The sequence below is a fragment of the Diceros bicornis genome, chromosome 38 (genome assembly GCF_020826845.1).
Source record: "Diceros bicornis minor isolate mBicDic1 chromosome 38, mDicBic1.mat.cur, whole genome shotgun sequence".
Classification (NCBI taxonomy): Eukaryota; Metazoa; Chordata; class Mammalia; order Perissodactyla; family Rhinocerotidae; genus Diceros; species Diceros bicornis.
In genome coordinates this window covers 31,121,617-31,137,079 of record NC_080777.1, presented here as the reverse complement: position 1 = coordinate 31,137,079, position 15,463 = coordinate 31,121,617, and the positions used below count along the sequence as shown (strand labels likewise).

Sequence of the window (15,463 nt, the reverse complement as noted above, 5' to 3'; positions counted from 1 at the left end):
AGATAAGCCTCACACTGATGAGCATTTACAATGAGCTTCAATTTTCACAAACCGTGCAAGAGCCAGAGGACTCGTCAAAGGGAGGAGTCTGACAGGAGACCACACACACTCGCAGCGTAAACCCGTAAACCTAGATCCCAAAGGCTGCAATTCATTACAAGGTGAATTCAGAATCAATCTGAGCCCTCCCTTCCTGCCTCAAACCTGGCACTGAATAGAAGGGAGGAAAACATCCCTCTCAAAGTGAAAACTACCAGCTGGCCCTGGGGCAGGTTTGCTGCCCAAATTCACAGTATCTCAACGGTTCAAAAACTCTAAAGCTGAGAATTTACCTTCTTGTTACCTTGAGCCAGCAGTGCCTGGAATAGCAGAGGAAAAACTGTCCTGGTGGGAAGCACCTTCAACCCAGGCATTAGGAATTCCCACAGACACAGTTCTAAGAAACATGAGCTTACAGTAAAGAAAAAAAATCATAAGCCACAAGGAAACAAGACACCATGAGTGAGGTCCCACAACGGGAAAAATAGAGAGTGTAGGGTTCGCGGCCCAGGGCAATTTTGCCCTCCAGGGGACATTTTTGATTGTCACAACTGGGAGGGGATTTGTGTGATGCTGGCATCTAGTGGGTAGAGGCCAGGGATGCTGCTGAACATCCTAGACTGCACAGGACTATTCTAGAGTGTAATCTGATTTTAGGGTCCATATCGACAATAGGGTTTACCACCTCCATGTTGGATCGGGACATCCCAGCCCCCAGGACAAAGCTTTATCCAGCCCAAGATGTTAATAGTGCTGAGGCTGAGAAACCCTGAGATGGCAGAATCATACCCGCAAAGCTTCTATTTTGGTATTATCAGAAAAAAACATATATAATAAATATAAATATAAACTTTAAGAAATAAAATAAGAAATTTAAAATGTGAGTCAAGAGCAGGGGAATATATTATCAAGCAGATATGAAGAAGAACCAATACAATTTCTAAAAATGAACTGAGTAAAACATATGAAATTAAAAATTCAGTGGAACAACCATTTTGGAAAATAGCTTGGAATTATCAAGTAAAGTTGAAGATATATGTAATCTGTGACCCAACAATTCCATTCCTGGTATATGGCCTAGAGAAACTCATGCTCATGTGTTCCAATATACATATACAATGACGTTCACAGCAGTATTGTTGAAAATAGTGTCTTCTCAAAAAAGGGAAAGAACTAACCCAAATATATCAAATAGAATGAAAAATTATAATATATTCATATGATAGACTACCTCACAGCAGTGAAGGCAAATGGACCACAGGTACAAACATGGATTAACTTTCAAACATTATGTTGAGTGAAAGAGGCAAGACCCCAAATATGTACAGATTATTAAGTTAAAAAAAATGGACATAGCTGACAAAACCATGGAAAGCAAATAACTGGTTACATTGAAGTCAGGGTGGCGGTTACCTCTGGTGGGGAAGGGCCAGGGATCAGGAAAGGACACACAGGGGGCTGCTGGACTCTGGGTGATGTTTGATTTCCAGGGTGATTACTTGGTATTTGTTTCATAATTAATTGTTAAGCTGTATATTTATATTTTTGCACCTTTCTGAATTGTGTTACATTTTCCCAATTTAAAAAATGTTTTAAAAATGAAGTGGACAAGGGGACCAGCCCTGTGGTGTAGTGGTTAAGTTTGGCATGCTCTGCTTCGGAGGCCCAGGTTCCTGGGTTCAGATCCCAGGCACAGGCGTGGACCTACACCACTTGTCAGCCATGTTGTGGCGGCAACCCACACACAAAGTAGAGGAAGATTGGCACAGATGTTAGCTCAGGGCTAATCTTCCTCAGCAAAAAAAAAAAAAAGAAGTAGACATGTTTAACAGCTGATGAGAAAAAGCTGCAGTGAGAATTACTGTGCTGGAAGACAGATCTGAAGAAATTATCCAGAATGGAAAGTTTGAAAGAAAGATTAAATTGGAATTCTAGAAAACAGGAGAGAAAGAAGGGGCAATATTTGAAGAGTTAATAGCTGAAATTTTCTCAGAACTGAAGAATAGATAATGGATAACAGTCCACTAAATTGGGAAGCTCAGCTAATCACAAGCAGTATAAATAAAAAGTAATCCACACCTAGAACACATCATGGAGAAACTTTCAGAATGTTTAAAATTAAAAGAAACATAGCTTTGCATCTGGGGACAGTTGCAGCTCTTGTGCCTGGCCCAGCTTCTTTCAAAATGTCTACTGTTCATGAAATTCAGGGCAAGGTCAGGTTGGAGGGTAACCACTCTACAGCCCCAAGTGCATACAGGTCAGTCAAAGTGCACACCAACTTTGATGCTGAGCAGACTCTTTGAACATTGATATGGTCAAGACCAAAGTTGTGGATGAGGTCACCATTGTCAACATTTTGACCAACCACAGCAACACACAGTGGCAGGATATTGTCTTCACCTACCAGAGAAGGACCAAAGGAGAACTTGCATCAGCACTGAAGTCAGCCTTGTCCGGCCACGTGGAGATGGTGATTGAGGGCCTATTGAAAACACCCACTCAGTATGATGCTTCCAAGAGGAAAGCCTCCATGAAGGGGCTGGAGACTGATGAGGACTCCCTCACTGAGATCATCTGCTCAAGGACCAACCAAGAGCTATAGGAAATTAACAGAGCCTACAAGGAAAGGTACAAGACTGATCTAGAGAAGGACATTGTTTCTGACACATCTGGTGACTTCCACAAGCTGATGGTTGCCCTTGCAGAGGGTAGAAGAGCAGAGGAAGGCTCTGTCATTGATTATGACCTGATTGACCAAGATGCCCGGGATCTCTAGGATGCTGGAGAGAAGGGGAAAGGAACCGATGTTCCCAAGTGGATCAGCATCACGATCGGGTGGAGCGTGTGTCACCTCCAGAAAGTACTTGAAAGGTACAAGAGCTATGGCCCTATGACATGTTGGAGAGCATCAAGAAGGAAGTCAAAGGAGACAGGGAAAATGCTTTCCTGAACCTGCTGTATTCAGAAAAAGCCCCTAAATTTTGCTGACCAACTGTATGACTCCATGAAGGTCAAGTGGTCATGTGATTAAAGTCCTTATTAGAATCATGGTCTCCCACAGTGAAGTGGACATGTTGAAAATTAGGTTTGAATTCAAGAGAAAGTACAGCGAGTCCCTGTACTACCACACCAGCAAGACACCAGGGGGGACCCCAAGAAAGTGCTGCCTGTGTGGTGGGAATGACTGAGCCTGAGACAGCACGAGCTCCAGAACTGGTGCTCCTAGGCTTCCAGCTACAGCTGTAGAAAATGAGCTTGCGATTAACAGCCCGCTGTGCCCACTGTGTGAGGATGACGTTAGCATCCCCGCCCCCCAACCTTGTTTTAGTTGCCTAAGACAAGGCACTACCTGCCTTTCCTGTCCAGTCTCTCCTTTTAGCCAAAGAAATGAATGTTCTAAGGGGTTGGAAGTGAAATCTATGCTGTGAAACACCTTGCCTCTTGTATAATGTGTTTTAAACAGATGAATAAACCGAATTTTTACTTTAAGAAATTAAAATATAATAAAAATTAAAAAGAATGAAAAGATATTAAAAGCAGTCAGAGAGAAAAGATATATAACCTTCAAGTAAAGGACAACTAGACTGACAGCTTTTTTCATGACAGTGAAAGGACAGTAGAATAATATCTTTAATGTGCTGAAGAAAAAACAGCTGTATTCCTAGAATTGTCATACTTTAGTGAAAATATCATTCATGAAAGAAAGAGATATAAAAACATTAAATAACTCATGGATTAAAGAGTACACTGTAATCGAAACTTAAAATGTTTACAAAAGCTTAAAAACAGTAACACTACGTGTCAAACATGTGAAGTACATTCAAGCCGCACATTAGAGGAAAATCATAGTCTTAACACGTATGTTAGAAAAGAAAACCGATTGAAAATCAGTGACAAAGCATTCAACCTTTGAAATTCAAGAAAGAACAACAGATTAAACTCAAAGAAAGTAGAAGGAAGAAAAGAATAAAGATAAGAACCAGAATTAATAAAATAGAAAACTGTAGAGAGGGTCAATAATGCCAAGTTAATGTTCTGAAAAGTCTAATAAAATTGATAAAACTCTGGCAAGAATGATCAAGTAAAAAAGAGAATATTAGGAATGAAAAGGGGGAACAGAATTACATTGGCTGAAAGGACTTTAAAAAGATAATAGGATGATATTAGGAAAAATGTTGTGCCAAAAACTTGAAAATTTAGACAAAATGGAAACATTTCTAAAAAATATAATTTATCAAAACTAACTCAAGAAGAAAAAATCTGAATAGCCTTTTAATCAATAAACCAATAAAGAAAGTGAGTCAATTGTTATACCAAAGATTCAAGAAACAATTCCAATCTTGTAAAAACTCTTCCAGAAGTATAAAAAAAGAAAAATGCTCAACTCACTCTATGAACCTAGAATCACCTTGATACCAAACTCAGATAAAAAACAATATCAGAATAGAATTTGACAGGCCATCCTACTCAAGAATCCATGCAAAATCTAAAGAAAATATCAGCAAACTAGATACAGAAAAAATATAAAAATGTACATCTTGACCAAGATGGGTTTATTCTAGGAATGAAATTTGCTTTATCATTTTTTTAAAAAATCAGTTAGAACAATTCACCACATTAACAGATGAAAGGAGAAAAGTCATCTTACTTGCTGCTGAAAAAGCATTTGATTAAATATCCATTCATGACAAACATTCTTAGCAAACTGGAAGCAGAAGGAAATTGATAGAAGATAGCTTTTAAAAACTCACAGCAAACATTATACTTAATGGCAAATCCTTGAAATCTTCCCTAGAAGATTGGGAACAAGAAGAGAATGTCCATTATCACCCCACCAACCTGGAAGTTCTAAGCAAGACACAGAAGGAAAGAAAGGAGAAAAGGAAGAGAGGGAGGAAAGTTATAAGAATTGATAAAGAGGAACCAAAATTGTTATTTTTCACAGATGATAAGATTATCTATGTGGCAAATCTTACGGAATCCACAGATAAATGATTAGAGTAAATAGAAGCACTTTGCAAGGTTACTGGACCAAAAAAAAAAGCAATGTACAAAAATCAGTTTCACTCAATCAATTTTATTTCCAAGAACCAGAAAAAACACATAAAGAATATAACCTTTAAAACTATGATCACTCAAAATAACATCAAAATCTAAAATAACTAGGAGAAAATCTAACAAAATATTGCAATATTTTTATGAAGAAATATCTAAAATTTTATTGAAAAACATTAATGGAGAATTATTATTTCATGTAACAAACACTTGTACAGAACCCACTACATGTCAAGTGGTTCTAAAGCTTTACAATTATTAACCTACTAAATCCTCATAACCACTCCCATGAGAAAGGCTCTTTTATTATAATCATCCCACTTACAGGCAAGGAAACTAGAAACTATCACAAGGTCACAAATCTACCGAGTGACAGAGCTAGCTAGGATTTGAACCCAGGCAGTCCGGCTATAGAATCCATGCTCTTGTATTATGTTGTCTTTCTTAGTGAATTAGATAAATAGAGAGAGAGATTCTATTTTGGTGTGGAATACACAAAATCATAAAGATGTTAATTCTCTCCAAAATTATAAGCATGTCAATTCCCCCCAAAATTAATCTATAGTTTCAATGCAACTCCAATCCAGGTCCTAGAAAATGCCATAGTGGTTCAGGTGCAGCATCCGTCCAGATCTTGAGGTCCACTTGCAGTGCAGAAGCAAATCAGATCTCTACTGGGACCCATGTAGAAGCTGAGGACTGGGCTGTCCCATTCATGAAGCACTCACTATGTTCCAGACACAGCTCTAGAAACGGGGATACAGTGATGAGACACCTGCTCTCATTGAGTTTTTAACCTAGGGGGGACTTTTGCTGCTACTTTTGAAAAAATAATTGGTATCAGATTATCCCTCATGGTGAGAACTTGAAAAGCTGGATAAAACTGTTTGAAGGTACAAAGCTGGCAGCCAGGACTTGAAGGGCCAAAGTCCAAAGTAAAGGAAAATGCACTTAGTTGAGCCCCATGTCCTAAAGACAATTTTCCATGAGGGCACTTGCCTCATTTGTGCATTTGTAAGGCAATGCTTCAAGAAACCCAACAGAAATTTTGGCAATGCTTACAGATCAGGGGAAATGAAATTAGAGTTTAGGGCTCCGGGTTTTCAGTTTAGACACCAGAAGAACCATATCCTACAAGTAAAGGTAACACAGAGGATCAAGTTAGTCTGATCATAGCCTATCTGCCTGCCAGGAGAAAACTAAGCCTCATCTGGAGGACATTAACATTGTAGAGAGCTTCTCCAGTTTCTTCAAATATTGATTTGATTACAATATCCAGCAATCAATCAAAAATTGACAACACACGAAAGATTGAAAGCCAAGAGGAAAAAAAAACACTCCTTCCCTGAAAAAGTCAGATTTTTTTTTTTTTTGGAGGAAGATTTGCCTTGAGCTAACATCTGTACCAATCTTCCTTTATTTTGTATGTGGGATGCCACCACAGCATGGCTTGATGAGCGGTGTATATGTCCATGCCTGGGATCCGAACCAGTGAACCCCGGGCTGCCAAGGTGGAGAGCGTGAACTTAACCACTATGCCACCGGGCAGCCCCTGATTCAGACTTTTTATTTATCAGATACAGATTTTAAAATAACTATGACTAATGTATTTAAGAAAATATATTCAAGGATAGCATATTTCAGCAGAGGACTAGAATCTTTCAAAAAAAATTGAATGGAAATCCTAGGACTGAAAAATACAATAACGTAAACTAAGAATTCATTTGATGAGTTTATCAACTGATTAGACAAAGCAAAAGAGAAAATTGGTAAACTGGAAGATAAATCAATAGAAAATATTCAGATTAAAATACACGCCCCCAAAAAGGGAGGAAAATGTGTGAGACATATAGCACATAGTTAAAATACCAACATACATGTAATTGGAGTGCCAGAAGGAGAGAAAGGAAAGACAAGTGCAGTATTTGAAGAGATACTTCAATAGAAGTGTTCCAAATCCTAGAATATTCCAAAATGGAGCCACAGACTCAAGAGTATCTATAAACCACGCCCCCCCCAAAACTAACTACATTATAATAAAACTGGAGGAAAAAAAAACAAAGAGAAATTTTAAAATCAGGCAGAGTAAAAACACACATTGTTGCAAAGGAGCAACTATAATCTTTCCACTGAACTTCTCAATAGAGATGATGGAAGCCAGAAGGCAATGGAATGACATCTTTAAAGTGCTGAAAACAGCTGCAAATTTAGAATTTTATAAACAGCAAAAATAACTTTGGAGGGACATCAACAAGATGGCAGAGTGAGAGACAGCAGCATTTGTCCCCACACAAAAAACAACACACAACTATATCCACAAACAAAATGGCCCTGGGAGGGCTCAAGAGTCCAATCAAGAACCTACAATAACATCGTGGAGCAAAGCACAGAGAATGGCTCACAGAGAGACCACTGGGAGACTGGCTCAGCTGAGATGGCAGAAGCCAGCTAGAAACAAAGAAGAGGGGTAGGTCTTCAGTGTCAGCCACACATTGGTGCCATCACAGCCCCAGTGGCCTGCTGTTTGCAGGAGCCCGGAAGCCTTGGCCGCTGAGGACCTCAACAGCTCCTGCAGCAGTTACACACTCCCCACAGCTTTCACAGCAGAGGACCCCGTGGTTTCCTTGGCACAGACCCCAGAGGCCTGCTCCTCGGAATGCACGGCAGCCTCACCATATACAAAGCTCAGTTCCAGACACAGAGACCTAACGTGAAAGTCAAAACAACAAAACTTCTGGAAGAAAATAGAAAAGGGCGTCTTCATGACCTTGCAATAGGCAAAGATTTCTTCAACGGGAACAAAAAGCATTTACTCTAAAAAAAGAGACATGAAGACGTTTTAGGGCAGTGAACAGGCAGACCAGAGTGGGAGAAGATAGTTGTCTTACCTACGTCTAACAAAGGACTACTCTTGAGAATATACGAGGAACTCCTACAATCAATAGGAAAATGACAAACAACCTAATAGGAAAATGGGCAAAATACTTGAACAGGAATTTCAAAAATGAAGAAATCTGAATGGCCGGTAAATGGAAAAATGCTCAACTCCATTAGTCATTGGGGATATGCAAACTTTAACCACAAGGGTGCCATTTTGTTCCTTCCAGATAAACAAAAACATTTTGAGTCTGACGATATTTGTATTAGTGAAGTGGAAGTTGTGCAATCACCTTGGAAAACGGCTGTTACATCATCTAGCAAAGTCTAGAATGCATATTCTCTGTGAGCCAGCAATTCCACCTGTATGTATGTACCCCAGAGCCGCTCTCCTACATATGCATCAGGAGGCACCAAGAAGAATACTCATGGCAGCGTAGTATCCAGTACTCCCAAACTGGGGGAAAAATACTTTCCACGGGCCATAGAATTGAGAAATAAGCTGTGGTACATTCACACAATGGATTCTGCACCATAATGAAAAGAAAATGAATTGCAGCACAGGCAACATAGGTGAAAGAAGCTAGTCACTAAAGATGTTCACTTTGATTGTACTGGTAAAATATTCAGAAATATATAAAATCAAACAATATGCCATTTAGGGATAGAAATGTGATAAAACTGTAAAGAAAAGCAGGAGGAATTATAACTACAAAATTGATGATGAGAGTGCCCTGGGGTCACCTCAGACTGGGGAGGGATGGGGAGGTCAGCGAGGCACGCGGGGCAGTGCTGCCGGGTCCCCTTCCTCAGCTGGATGGTGGGAATATGAGTGTCTGCTGAAGTGTTACTTTTATACCTTATAACTTATAAATGCCACTTTCTATGTAGTAAAATTTGATACAACATTGACAACTTCATGTGTTTCACATATGTATGGATTTCTGGTCATGAGGCTCATGATGGAGAAAATGTGGCTGCCTCTGGCTAGGTTCATAAGGAGCAGACCACAGTCACTAACGCGGTCTCCAGCTGATGCTCTTCCTGAGAAGATGGACTGTCCCGGCCATCCTGTTTGTATCCTGTGTTAGTCAGCTTGGCTGCCATAATAAAACATCACAGCCTGGGCGGCTTAAACAATAGAAACTTATCTCCTCACAGTTCTGGAGGCTGGAAGTCCAGGGTCAGGGCACCAGCACGTCAGGTCCTGGTGAGGACTCTCTTCCTGGCTTGCAGACAGCCACCTTCTTGCTCAGCTCACATGGCCTCTCCTCAGTGTATGCACACAGAGAGGAAGGAAGCTGTCTGGTGTCTCTTCTTACAGGGCGCTAATCCCATCATGAAGGCCCCACCCTCATGACCTCATCTAACCCTAGTGACCTCCCAAAGGCCCCATCTCCAAATATCATCATATTACGGGTTAGGGCTTCAACACACGAATTTGGGGGGGTCACAAACCTTTAGTCTATAGCATATAGCCACCCAGATTAGCTCATTATCACTCTGCAGGTTGAGAGGGGCTGAGGCACACAGGACTTACAGAGATTATATGTTTGCAGGGAGTGGAAATGAGAACGAAGACAGGTCCCAAGGACTCTCACTTCACCCCCCAACAAGGTTGAGGGCTTGTTTAGCGTGGGGGACTCAGAAAGCCGCTACCGCTGAGCCCCTTCGCTGCAGGAGGCGCCTGCCTCGCCGTCCCTCAGGTTCTCTGTGCACATTCCCCCCTGCGGGCCCTGCCCGGCCAAGGGCTAAGGAGGGAGCACACCGCTTCTGTGCAATTTCTTTAAATGGGCACTTCCTTCCGTGAGAACTATTCCCCAGAGATTTCCTTGACATCTGCCATGATAGAGAGTCTACACACAGGCTTGGGGCCTGGGGAAGAGGCACAAACGGGAGGAGCTTTAAATTCTAAAGCAGAGAAAAAAAAAATCCTGCCAGAGGCAGAGGAAAATGGGGAAGGGTGGAGACAGGGATCTAGGACGCTTCTGCTTGTGGTCTCAGTATCGGGGCTTCATAGAACAGATGGCCGGGGATTATTTATAACTTGCAACAGGCAGAGCTGAGATCCGTGAAATGTCAGGGGCTTGGCTGACAATGGATGAGGCCGAGGTGGGGATAGACCGCCACAGGGACTCCTAGCCTGCTGGTTTGGGGGGAGGGGTGCCATCATGGAAAGATCGTGGAGCCTGCGCCCCAGCTCCAGGCAAAGTGGGAAGTCCTCCAGAGAACCACTGCGTCTAAGGATAATGATAGTCCCACCAATAATAAGAAAGAAGAGCTAACACAATATTAGCTGACTGGGCGCCAGGCACGAAGTTAAGTGTGCTATTATCCCCATTTGCAAAGTGAGGAAACTGAGGCTTGGTGAGGGTGAGCAACTTAGGTAAATAACCTAAGGCCTCAGCTGTTAAGTGGTGAAGTTCTCTGCCGGGCTCGGGCTCGTGTGGGAGGGAGGAGAGGCCAAGGGTCTAGAGGTCTCTCACTGTCAAGATGACAGAGGTAGAGATCTGGGGCAGGAACTCTGATGGGAGTGGGGAGGGGGCAGTGAACGGCAGACCCAGGGGAGGTAGGAGGGAGGTTCCGGACAGTGCGTGTGGGGGTGTGCGCATGTGTGTGTGTGTGTGTGTGTGTGTGTGTGTGTGTGGTGTAGTGGTGTAGTGTGTACATACACCCAGGTGAAGGCAGTGTGATTTTATGGAGAAGACAATAAATGCTTATTAAATGAATATTTCCTGGCTCTTGAAAACAAGGCAGGCAGTCTGCTGAGGTCTGGTATGGCTTACCCCACTCTGCCGTCTGTCACCTTTGGCGAGTCCCTTCCTTCTCTCTAGTTCTCACTTTCTCCTCTTTAAAACGAGACCATTGGTCTGAGAGTCTTCCCAGCTCTGATCACCTGTGTGTCTATGATTTCACTGAGTAGCAAGTGTGGGGAGGGAGGGTCGGGACATCAGATGTCAGAAGTTAAGCTCTTGGCTACCGACCTCGAAGGCCAAGAGCCAAGCCCTGGCAAGGATAGCCAGCGAGAGCAAAGCAAAGGAAGACGCGTCAGGAGGTGCCGTCTGTTCCGTGTGGCAGGGAGCGAGGCACCGCGTGCACCACTGATGATGCCAACACCCACTCCCAGGGCTTCAGGCACTGGTGCCAGGCACACCCGCCAACGGGTGGATGGAATGTTCCTAAATTCACGACTCTAGGAGCGAGGCTGTCTGTCTCAGAATAAACAAAACCCCAGGCGACTTGATGCAGCTCAGGCTGCAACAACCGTTTTGAATGTCAAGGGGTCCATCCTCTTGCCCCTATTGGTTTACGATTCTGTGTCCCTCTGAATGACATCTTCATTTTTCCCAATGGGTACCACCAAGGTCCAAAGGGCCAGGAATTCACCCCAGGTCACAGAGCACATGGGCTATGACATTCAGGTCAACGCAGAGAAGAAGAAATGGCCCTGAACTCTCACTCTGCCATCGAAGGGACCTGCTTTGATCCCACGGGCTCCACTATTCGGCTCAGCTGGTCAGGAAGCATGTGGTGAACATCTGCCTTGAGCACCTGCTGAGTCCCTGCTCTGTACCCACTCTGAAGAGGAGCTGGTCACCAAGGCTGTCCAAGGCCTGAGTCTGAGGGAGTAGACCTTGATGGAGAAGACTGTCCACTGACTGTGAAGTCAGCCAGGCTGGCTTCTAATCCTGCCTCCACCTTCTATTAGTCCTAGCAAATTTCTTAAGCATGAGTCCAATCTGAAAATTGGAGTAATAATGCCTACCTCACAGACTCACTGTAGGGATTAAATAGTTAATATGTGTAAAACATTTATCACAGTGCCTGGTAAACAGGAAAGACCTAAATGATGATGCAGCTGTTGGTGATGACCTGGTAATGATGGTCACATTGTCGTCCTGGTCAATCCTACTCCAGGCCCAGGGTACTTCCCATGACCATGCAACACCTACCAGGTGACACTAGGTGGAGAATGCAGCTGGCTCTGGGCCCAGGAATCCAAGAAAACAGTGCTCCTCACCCTGGACCAGGAAATGTGAGATCCTCACTAGCCAGCAAAGGAAACAGTCACTTGCAGAAATCTGGTCATAGCCAAGAAAGATGACCAACAGCCACTGGAGCCTTGGAAGGCTGGACACAGTGTCGTGACAGCAGCGCCACTGGGCGGCGGGGAGGGGGGGGCAGCCCCACTGAGAGGGGGTGGGGGGCAGCTGCGCTGAGAGATGGGGTGGGGAGGGCTGGGATGGGGGAGGGCTGGTACCTGAGTTCTAGGCCCAGTTGTTCCCCAACCCACTTCCCAAGGCCTCAATTCCCCATTTATCAATGAGGAAAAGCAAACCGTAGGCTGAGGGAGCCACGGAGACACCTGAAGTCAGGGCTGTTTCTCCACTGTGGGGGAGCCAGGTGGGGGAGCCCTGGAGCATGTGAGGTGGGATGTCAGGTGAGGGAACTCCAGCGCTGGTCTGAGGGAGGAAGGCTGGGCACTTTAGGAATGGAGACAGCCTGCTGAGGAAGAGCGCCTGGGCCTGGAAGGGAGTCCACCCGACCCCACTCGCCACCAAGAGCCATCTCCTTTCAGCAGCAGAAAAGCGAATGGGACCTGCCTTGGGCTGGCCTGAGCCCCCACGGAGGCCGAACACCAACAGGCAATGTGGCTCGGGCACCAGCGTCTGGAGGGCAGAATGCAGTGTTCCCCCAGCCCGCTCTGCAGGGCACGCGCAGATGGAACTGCCCCGCTCCAGGGAGACACTCGGTTCTTGTCTCCATGACACACTGGAGAGGATGGTGAGGAGGCCCCCGGGAAGGACAAACAAGACAGAAGGGCAGGGAAGCCAATCCAAGAAACTGAGCACAAATTTCCTAAAATCCTTCCAGAGGCCTTGAGCAGGTGGTGACAAAATACCAAAGCTAGAAGGGACTTTCCAGAACACTGAATCCAGTTCCCTCATTTTACAGATCAGGAAACTGAGGCCCCTAGAGAAGCCAGCACAGCACATGGAAAGAGACTATGGAGGCAGGGACAGGAATGCACCACAAAAAAGCTGTGTGATTTGGTGCAAGTTCCTTAACTTCTCTGAGCCTCAGGTTTCTCCTTTGTAAATCGGGGACCCATCACCACTCCACAGCCTTGTGAGAAACGAGGAGGTAATGCACACGGACCCCTCAGCACCGTGGCCAGCACACAGTGGAGGCTCAGCAAACATCAGCTTCCATTTCCCAAGGTCACATAGGGGTTAACAGCAGGGCTGAGACTAGAATCCAGACATCCTGATTCTCAACCCAAGAGTTACCCCGAGTTCCTCATCCCAGCTACAGAAAGAGTCCAAGACGAGACGTGCCATCAGGGGTGCGTGGGGAGGGGGTGACGTGATGTCAGAGGGATTTCCTCATGACCAAAGCGCAGGAATGCATTACCACGGGTTCCATGCTGGGAGCCTGTTTGTGTGTGTGCCCGGGCTGGATTAAAGGCTGGGAGTGAGGTAAAGGTCACCCGGTGACCAGTTCAGCCGCAGATGCTGGAATTCAACCTACCGGGGGCAGGGCTGGTTATTCTGTTCCCTAACCCCCAAAAGAAAGGAAATGAATACGCATTCATTCATTCAACAAACATTCACTGAGTATGTGATATGCCCAGAGAAACAGGTTTTCTAATTACCATTTGCCTAGGAGGAAACGAAGGTTCCAAGATATTAAATGAATAAAAGGTCTCACAGCCAGCAAGTGGCAGAGCCAGGATTCAACACCATCTCGGTCTGCTCTTTGCCCCGTGCCACACTGAGTCTCCTGTCTTCCCATGGAAAGAAAGGAGTAAGACTGTGTCTAGGGCTGATGTCCTCAGAACAGAGGGCACAGACAGAGCGTCCTGGGAGAGCTCCCAGCTTGCCCCTTTCTGAGGGTAGAAGTGGCCCTTGGAGGCTGCCTTGTGACCTCATTCCTGGAGCTGCCCAGCTCTCTCTTGGGGCCACCCTGCCCTGGATAGGAATCTCTGTCCAAGACCCCACAGCTCCCTCCCCAGGGCCCGTCCCTGTGACATCCTGTGACGTCATCCTATGACGCCCAGAAGCCATATTCACATCCTCGTCCTGGGCACTGAGGGGCAGGCAAAGAAGGAAATTCAGGGCCTGGGGCGCAGGCACAGTGTCTGTCTGATGAGAGAGACACAGTCTCTGCCCCCAAGGAACCCCCACTCCTTAGGGAAGATGCAGCTCCTCTCCCCAGAGAGCTCCTGAGATGGCGGAGTAGTAGAAGAAGCACTCCTGCTCTCAAAGAGCTCCAGTCTGGTGGAGGAGATGTGGACAGTAGGACGTGGACAATGACAACAGCAGAGCGAAAGCTTATTGAGTACATGCAATGTGCCAAGCACTTTATAAATATGCACTCACTTAATAGATACAACAACTCTGTGAGACAGGTCCTATTTTTATCTTTATTAAAAGGACAAAGAAATGGAGGCACACAGAGGTCAAGCAACTTACACAATAATACAAAGCTAGAAAGTGATAACGCCAGGATTAAAACCCAGGCCGTCTAACTCAAGGGTCTCGCAAGTAAAACAGCAAGAAAAAGTGAGCCATTGGCGGTGCTGGGCAGTCTGGGGTTGCTCTGTTTACCGTGGATTCTAGGGGACCAGCGACAGTAGGTCTGGTCCGAGAAGGCTGCCTGAGGAGCATAGTGTCTCAGGTCTCGTCTGGAGCTCAGGACCCAGGAATAAGAGTCGAGAGAGCCCTAGGGCAGAAAGCAGGCCTGCTGAGATCAGGATGCGGAGGCAGGAGTGAAGGACGTGGAGGCGGGTCCCTATAGGAGGAAGGCTAGTGAAGAGGTTAGATTGAGCACCTGAGAAAGGCCGGTGAGCCTGCCACGGCAAGAGCTGGCAGGGGACAGAGGAGCCCCAAACAAAGAGGGTGTGGGTGGAGAAGAAGATAAGGAAGATAAGAAGATAAGGTCCAGTGGGAGACTCTCCATAGGGAAGGCTCTGGAGCACCAAGCCTGGGACAAGACCAGAGATGGGAACTGCTGAGGAGGCAAGAAAAGCTCAGCCACACACCCCCACCCCCAGGCCCCACAGGGCCACCCGGACACAGCTCTCTTTGGGGCACCCATCTCAAATGCTCTAACTAGTGGAATGTTGAGTAACACACTGATCATGAGCTGGGCTTTGGCGTGAGACGGATCTGAGTTTATGGTCCCAGCTTTACAACTTACCAGCTGCCTACCCTCTCTGAGCTCTGAGTCCTCATCTGCAAAATGATGATGATAGTAATGACCTTACGGGATTATTGTGAGGATTAAATGGGTTACCATTTATCCAGCACTTAGCACAGGGCCTGGCAGAAAGGGCTCAATAAGTAACAATCCACAGGTTATTTAAAAGTTTAATTTCCAAATATTTGGGGATTTTCTAGAAATTTCTGTTATTAATTTCTAATTTAATTCCATTGTGGTCAGGGCACATGCTCTTTATTATCAACATTTTAAAATTTACTGAGAC

At 45.0% G+C, this 15,463-nt stretch overlaps 1 pseudogene; it reads left to right on the top strand.

The window, feature by feature from the left end:
• Positions 1 to 2,225: 2,225 nt before the first annotated feature.
• Positions 2,226 to 3,230, top strand: LOC131399572 (annexin A2-like; annotated as a pseudogene).
• Positions 3,231 to 15,463: the final 12,233 nt, after the last annotated feature.